We start from the raw sequence: 7,408 nt of genomic DNA, 5'->3' as shown, positions 1-7,408 counted from the left end.
CTTTAAATTGAAACAAATGAGGTCGTGTATATTTTTTAGCTTGACTCCCACCAAATATAAGCAGCATGTTAAAATTGATTTTTATGAAAAATTGAAGAAAAAAATACAGGAAAAGTTTTTGAAAAATGTCTCCTTGGTGGTGGTTGGTCCCTAGTGATAAATACTACCTCCGTTCTGGTCGCGACCTTCAGATTATCGTGATTCGTCAACATTCGTATTCATGAAGTGGGGGTACAGGCTTGAAGTGGTGTTTGAAAGAAACGAATGTCAGAACAGGTATCCACCGGCGACGCCAAACGGACCAACGTAATGTGGTGTAATTTGGGATTTGTCGATTTAAAACTGATATTTTTTGCCAAGCATCAATATGGGTGACTTTCGAGGATAGCGAAACGTAAGAGGGGTTATGAAAAGGTTGTGGATTTACTGGGTAAATCCACCACATTGGGGTTATGACTCTGTGTCTTGTCAGGAATAGGGTCTGATTGATATGGTAGAGTTCGGAATTGATAGACAGTCTTTGAGGAAAGAAGTTTTCAACGTAAGGCAGCAGACCTTGGATCTTGGAGGGCGCAAGTCTGGAGAGTTGGGCAGCTGTTCATGCTGAGTTACATTACGTAGAAAGTGGAATCAGATTTGCAGCGCACAAATTTTGGGAAGTACTTGAAAATGGTTTCTAGTTCAGATTGTGTAACGCAAGAGAGGATTTTTAGCTTTGAGTTACATTAGAAGGTTTTTATAGTTCAGGGTCTACTGATGACTGTGTTTTTAAGCGTGTTTGAATGAAAGCTTTGTTGAGTGAAGTGACCGTTGAATTTTAGCATTTCGTAATTGTTTTGAAATGTTTGTCGGACAATGAGGAAGATTTTTGGGTCGTTTGTTTGGATGCAGATGCATTATATTGTGCAATCTAATTGTTCGTCGCATAGCATAACCCAATGTATAATGAAATTAGGTGCGAAGAGAGGATTAATATTTGATCACTTAAACTTTACGCTGCAAGATATTTTTAGTCGTTTTTCTTTTCTTCTGATGTACAGGCATAAACTGGTATATTTAGCTCAAATAATGAACAATCTTACGCGTACAGCCTACGGGTCATGAAGTTAGTATTGAAATCAAAATAATATTGCGTAGGGTCAGGCGGGGCAAGATGAGCACCCTAAGGATTAGCGCGATTTAAGCCTACTTAAACGTTCTTATTTTGGTAAAATTGTTAACCATCCTTATCTTTTACATTATTACTTTGACCTCCAACCATTAAAAGTTTTAAAAAGTGATAAACAGTTTTCCAAATAATACGTTCAAAATAGCTTTTTTATCATCGGTCAAAAAAAAAAAACTGCGGGGCGAGATGGGCACCCCCATAAAAAGATGCAATTTACTAAAGAAAACTATTATTTTTCAATGCTTGCAATATCCCAAGATATTATCTTTAATATCTGATAGTAGTTATCTTCAACTAGCTTAGTTTTTAAAACTTTTATCAAAAAATAAATAACTTTTCATAGATTGCTAAGATTTTACTAGAAAATCGATTAAATTTGTTTTTTTTTTACCAATTCGTTTATTTTAAGGCTCACACGCCGTATTCAGCTTAACAGCCTTTTTGTGGCCATGCGCTTTATGTTTCTCGGGATAATTGACGTAACCCATCTTCGTCCATTTAATCGGAGTCACTTTTATTCCAGAAGGTCAACATCGAACGCTTCAACGAAGGGTTCGATGTTGACCTTCTGGATGCACTCATCTTCTGATTGATTTGTTGAAACAGATGTCGCTGATGGTACCGTGGCAAGACTATCTGCACTTGGTACTTCTGGTAACTCCTCAGTTGTTGTCGGTGCATCTAGTAATTCCTCAGTTGTTGTTGTTTTCGAACTTCCTGCAACCTGATCCACCGATGATGTACAGATTGCCCGTTTGTCAACGTTTAAACGGCAGGACGTACAAATGCGTAATTTGTATTCAATGTAGACATTGGAGCATAACCAGCCGCTTTCAGTTTATCTATGGTGCTTTCGGTGAGATTTCGTAGCTCTTTCGAACACTTTTTTTTCTGCAAACGGCCTGCAACAGTTGAGAAAGCGACTACTCATGTTGCTCGTTAGATTTTAATAAACAAAATCGCTTTTAAGTTTTTACTGACTAGTTTGGTGTCGTTTGCTTGACTGAAGAAAAATTTTACAATTAAATCTTTTATAACCATAGTGGTAGTATATTTTTAGCTTTTTCGTGAGTATGTTCATGGTATGTACCTATCATGTTTTGATGTTGTTGAAGTTACTCGCTTTCTCCCAAATATGATTAACAAAGTCTATTCTCTACCAAGGCGGGTCTATACCCAGGTGTAATCAGATTTTAACTTTGTGGAGAAAACCAGCGCCGAGAAAACCGACCTGCTTTACGTATACTAGATCACCTGGGTATAGACCCGCCTTGTTCTGTACGAGGTAAACTTTTTGCAGGTAAACTAGTCGTATACCTGTATAGAAAACTTTTTTTGTAGCTTTTGTCTTCAATATTAGATTTCTTATAGGTTTCTTTTATCAAAAGGTTTCAACACTATTGATAGAATTTTTCTTCAGTTACGTACAATAAAAAAATATGACACTATCAAGACTTTAGATCACAACACTGGATCGCGTCTAACTTTCTAATAGATGCTATAATAGTTATGAATAATTAAATAAAATATCATGAAAACAACTTGTTAACCTCATGTGGTACCCTTAACAAAAAAAATCAGCAACAAACTGCGGTCCTAAAAAAAATTAACAATGAAAAAAAAAATTCACTAAGTGTCAAATTTGTGAAATATTTGAAATGTCATAGCTTTTTTGTTTATTGGCTTACCATCACCAAATTTTTATGGTAGATAGCTAATATAATGGACCGTTTTCCCTCAAAAAATTACGTTGGTATTCCGATAGGGTTTTGAGATATTTGAGTTTTTGTGACAAAAATGATGTTTTTTAATGCAAAAAAAATTTTTTTTACTGTGTGTATTTTTTTTTTTGGAATCTTTATTTAGTTGTCTAACTTTGTTTCTTTAGTTGTCTAACAATCGAACGAACCGTTTTTGCTGTGCAGCTTTTTGAATATTTTTGAACCATTTTCACATACACCCTTTTGAAAAGTTAGTCGTGACTCAACTTGAATATTTGATATCGGAAAATGACGATTTAGATGGAACTGAAAAACTGTGCAAAGTTTCAGATATTTTTGAAATGGTCGATCAGAATCGACTTGCATGCCTCCGTGGAATCCCTCCCATACTTCAGCATGTGGTCAGCGATGGTGACGTGGCTCATCGATGGTGGAAGGTCATGGACCCGGACCGTCACTGCGTCACAATCAACGTAGACCGGAATGCGAAACTTAACATTATTAGAAAGCATGGTTCGCTTCCAATTATGTTCTAATTGGTAGCGTGTTACAATTTCTTTTGATTTCATTTCAATCAGTACACAGTTGCGTGCGTGATGCAACTGTATACTCTTTACGTCCGCATATTGGAGTTTTATCTCTTTCTCCAAAAACAAGTGCACTTTTGCCACCTCAGGGCGAACTGGGAGCACACTGAAATCTATCACTAGTGTGTTCGGCCGCGTACCGGACATTTTCCACGAACTGCGATCGAGAAAAGTGAGAGAAGCAACGAAGAACGTCCGACGCGTGCGATGTCTGGCTGATAACTGATTAAATTTGTTGTTTGTTTATATTTTTTTAGAAAAACTGTTTGTGCAAAGAGGATGCCGCAAGTCAAGCCCACAGCTAAATGTGGTTCTATAATTTCACACTTTTACTTAATTTTGAACATGGTGCTCATTTTGCCCCAAGGGTGTAAATTTATTAATATAATCAAAACAATTGAAATATTTTTTAAATTTGATAAAATTTTTGCTCCTGATTATCTACAGAAGATTATTCTATAAGTATACGGCCAAAAACGTATGAATTTAATGGTTTACGCAACAAAAATATCACTTTTAAATGAACAAATCTTATATGAAAAAGTAAATTTTTGGTCATCTATGTATTTTTGACAATATTTACGTTGTGCTGTTGATTTTTTAGCTGAAATTTATGGCCATCATATCAATTTAATGATATTCATCAGAACCCCAAATAATTTATTGAAAAAAATCGGTAGGAACGACACAAACTAGGGGTGCTCATCTTGCCCCACATTCCCCTATTTCTTTACACCACAGGATTATCGCAGAAGTTTTTTTTTACATGTTCGGTGGCGCTGGTTGGGGTGCGCGATTGCGTCAAGTCGGGTCGGCGTTTTCAGCGGACTCATTTTCCAAAAACCGAAGAATGAGTGCTCTGAGGGCATCAACATGATTCGATGCGGTCCCACACTTTTATTTGCGCTTTTGCACTTGTAAATGTCTTATTAAAAAGTAATACTTTGGGTTAGGGAAAGTGTAGGAGAATAAATTATAATTTATTAGAATTTTCTGATAGAGGCAGAGTTCACATGTTAAACTCATTGAAAGCTAATGGGGATTTTGACGGTTCGATTGGCGGCTTACCGCCTACTCGCATTTCTCCCTTTCAGGATCTCTACTCACAACAATAATTATTTAACACAATACTAATATCAGATGGGCCGCCATTCTGTGGAGTGGTGTGGCCCCTTCCTTTCCTTGTTTTCTTATCTTTCCAGAACAACCGAAATGAAGAAGGAAACCTCCAAGCCATTGTGGAGAAGTGATGTCACAACAGGAAAATGAGCATACCCGGCACGCAAATATTCCCACCTTAAGGTCGTTAACACGTAGAAGGTCGTAAATCGGTGTATTACATTTTGATTACATGGATAATAATAACTATTTACACCCTGACAGAACTGCCTATCTCAAAAATAGGTAGAAGGGCGGGACGATGGTGCGAGCCTACCCACTCTGTCATCGGTGGGCGTAGGGCGTGCTAACTGGTATAGCATGGCCTATGGGGCTCTGCCTGCACAAATCATGTTTTCTTTCTCTTTCACTTTTTTGTGAATTTGCTAACAACAATGCCATTAAAGTAAATACAATACAAGAATGCAGTGCAGAACCTCATAACGCCTTTTTCGGTAAACGTATTTCCCAGCGTGGGGGTTTATAGGGATGTTTGTGTAAACAACGCAGATTGGCCATGGCTAGGGGGTGCGTTGATATTAGCAGATTAGCAGATTAGCAGATTGACTCCCACCAAATATAAGCAGCATGTTAAAATTGATTTTTATGAAAAATTGAAGAAAAAAATACAGAAAAAGTTTTTGAACAATGTCTCCTTACTTTTCACTTGCCCCAAAAGTGGGGCAAGTGAAAAGTTTAACGTTTTGAACAATAAATTCAAAAACAAACAGTCATATTCACGATTTCTATTAGCTTTAACATTTGTTAAGGCTTCCGAATGAACAATAACATAAGTAACATGTAAACAAAGAAAATGTTATTTTTTTCACTTGAATTTTCTTCTGTTCAGAAATGATTCGAGCACAATATAACTGCAACATTTCCAATGTTAGTTCTTACATTATAGGACAGCAATTGCACTTCTACTAGAATTTCCACCGCTCGTTATTTGTTTTTGAGAATGTCGGATAACTCTTCGGGAGAAATCAAACAGAATCCTTCAATAACGTATTTAGAATCTTTTTTATGTGGATAGACCTATACCCCATTTTTATGTTTTGAACTAGCTTTACATAGACATTCCACGAGATTACCGTGTGTTCTCTAATATTGCAACTTTTCAGTCAACGTCTTCCTTTTAATTGGCTGCAAGAAGTAGACATATTAATATTGTAATGTTTGGCAACATCTTTTAGAGAAGTTCCATGATTTCTAATAGCTTTTAACGCTTGAGTATAGAGTTTCTTGAATTATCAGCACGTTATGTTTTTCTATGATAATTGCGAACCATGTTTACTTATGGCTACTTAAAGAGAAAACACAAATTCAATCTCTAATGATAAACTTTTCACTTGCCCCACCTGATAAGAAAATTGACGGTGTTTTAATTTAGTTATTTTTAGGTCTACGTTGAATTAATTCTAAAACTTTTTTTTATTGCAGTTTGAAACTGTCACAGAGGACAACTAAGAAGTGGTACAGGAAATTATTTTCCGCAACTTTTTTCCACTGAAAATATTAAAATAAGATTGTACGCCGCCAACTTGTTACGGAGTAACAGTTGACAGGTTAACAATTTTTCGCTCTGTTATGCAATAATGGCTGAAAAATCTCAGAAATCTCTTACCTATCGTAATGTTCTCAATGGCCTCAAAGGTTTACGCATGAGTTTAAAACGTTAATTCACATATTCAGTAAAATATATCAATTGTTTTCACTTACCCCATTTACCCACTTGCCCCGCGGTACCTTACATATATTTTTTTTGCATTACTTATGATATTTTTTGAATTGTTCGACATCATGAATGTTGACGTATTATTTAAAACTTCTACCAAAGACTTTTCTTTTTGAGACAAAAATGCACAGCAATACTGATGAAACAGGAACAATGCCGACACTTGTAGTGACGAACCATACATAGGTTCACACACACACATTTTGAATGTATTGTTTAAAGTACCGCTTTATAGATCAGGAATAATAAAAAAAACAAACTAAACATAATTACCTATGTAAAAATAAAACAAATGTGTTTTTTTGAATGCCGGCATTCAAAATATTAAATTAAAAAACTTAAACAACAATTGCCCTTGGTCCATCGCTAGCTTTTCAGGCGAACCGGTTGACCTTTTGCCCCTCCCAACATCCATTTCCGTAGCACTTATGAGGGTGTCGCTGAGTCGATAGCCTCTCATTAAGTAAGTGCTACATCAACATTTCTTTCCCCTATCTCAAGTTACGGCAAAGATGGGCGTGGCCGGGAATAGCGATATTCATGCCTTTGGTATTATTGTTCAAGATTGGATCAAAGTTTGTTCCCCAGCCTCGTTCCTGAAAGCAGTCTGAATGAGATTGTCAAAGAGAAACATGAATATTGCTAGTATCCAATCTACGAAGTATACCGTAACTACGCTAACGCTAACTTATATTTTTCAGTGTGAGCGGGCTACTGGAACATGAGCGAGTACTGGTGCACTGATGGTACATAGGTTATACAAAATACAGTTCTAAAAAAATCAATGATAAAAAATGTTTCGTGTTATGGCCCAAAGTTTAAGCCAAAGATAAAGACGTTTTGATTTCCGAGCTAAGAAAAAATACATATGATTCCGAAAGGTACCCCAACCCCGCCTTCAGACCGAGAGTGTTAATATGGTTCTATAACGCATCATAGCTCATCATTCTCCGTGTGCACATATCGAGACCTTAAAATTCAAAAGTCCAAAACGACGCTGGTCAGGTCAACGTGGTCATTGGGGAAGGGAAGGAAT

Source organism: Aedes aegypti, chromosome 2 (genome assembly GCF_002204515.2).
Source record: "Aedes aegypti strain LVP_AGWG chromosome 2, AaegL5.0 Primary Assembly, whole genome shotgun sequence".
Taxonomy (NCBI): domain Eukaryota; kingdom Metazoa; phylum Arthropoda; class Insecta; order Diptera; family Culicidae; genus Aedes; species Aedes aegypti.
Note: the sequence above shows the minus strand (reverse complement) of the source record.